Genomic DNA, 1298 nt, shown 5'->3' with positions numbered 1-1298 from the left:
ATGTTTGTTATCTGTCAGAATTCTGAGAAAAAAGTCAGAATTCTGAGATTACAGTCAGAATTCTGAGAAAACGTCAGAATTCTGAGATTAAAGTCAGAATTCTGAGAAAAAGTCAGAATTCTGAGAAAAAGTCAGAATTCTGAGATTAAAGTCAGAATTCTGAGAAAAAGTCAGAATTCTGACTACTAAATTTAAATAAAATTTTAAAATCAGTAAACTTTTTTTTTTTTCCAGAGGCCCTAATCCACTTCTGTAGCAAGCTGCTTTCAGAGTGACAGCAACTGTTCGTACTGTAGAAAAAAAAAATTTCTTGCTAGCAATTTTTTTGCATCCAATTTCAGAACACATTTAAAAAAGGGGGTTCGCTCCATTATCTTCGGAACTGAAATTTACAAAGATGAAGTGTAATTCACTAAATAAAGTGAGTCATTTATTTAGAGGTATCTGCCTTATGTTGTAGACTTGTTCATAAATGTTGGTAGAATGAAGCGAGAGTTTAATGGGAAGATCAAAGCTTCGTCTGAGCAATGCAAAGTCCTTTTGCCTTTATGGTGAAGTAACAGCTGAGAAAAGATGTAAAGCTCTGGATTAACCAATCAATCAATATTCTGATCTAAAAACAGTTACTAGCGACAAATCTAGTGACAGTTTTCTATGTTTTTTTAGACTTATGTGACAACACATGAAAGCACTGATTGCTCAGAGTTGAAAGGTCTTCTTCAGCAAGCTTTGAGGGAGCAATTGATTGATTGACTTAATTGATCTCACAGTGGAGAAATGTACTCATTACATCAGCTCAAATAGTCAAAGGAGAAGAATGTACCAAAGGAAGAACAAGGTGGATGTGATATATGACAGCTTTTTTGTCTTCTTCTTCTTTTTTATAGTAGGATTATTATACAGGATTATTGCACAGGGTGTTAACATGGGTGTTTATATAGATGGTTATTTATATTTATATATATAGTTATCGCACTGGGTGTCAAATATAGAGAAACAGGTTATTGCACAGGGTATCAAATAGTGAACTGCACATTAGACATTGCACAGGTTATTGCCTGAATTAATTCACTGAATTAATTGCTTAGCTCCTCTACAGCCTGGTGCAGAGGATGGAAGGTGTTGTCCATGATGGATGTAAGCTTGGACAGCACCTTCTTCTCAGCCATTTCCTCCACTGAGGAGCAAACCCCTCCCTCCCCTGAGGCACAACGAGCAACGAGAAGCGCGACGGTTCAGTCTAAAGAACATGGCGGCTTCAGCGGATGAAACTAGCGTTAGCGTGGCTATCGAGCAAG

General features: G+C 36.9%; 1 protein-coding gene across 1 annotated transcript in view; it reads left to right on the top strand.

Annotated features, from left to right (window-relative positions):
* The window catches only part of npr2 (natriuretic peptide receptor 2), a 115649-nt gene that overhangs the window by 98928 nt on the left and 15423 nt on the right, over positions 1-1298 (top strand). The window lies entirely within an intron of this gene.

Source organism: Cyprinodon variegatus, unplaced genomic scaffold, assembly GCF_000732505.1.
Source record: "Cyprinodon variegatus isolate N-32 unplaced genomic scaffold, C_variegatus-1.0 Scaffold82, whole genome shotgun sequence".
Taxonomy (NCBI): domain Eukaryota; kingdom Metazoa; phylum Chordata; class Actinopteri; order Cyprinodontiformes; family Cyprinodontidae; genus Cyprinodon; species Cyprinodon variegatus.
The sequence above is the reverse complement of the archived record's forward strand: the minus strand, read 5'-3'. Positions and strand labels throughout refer to the sequence as shown.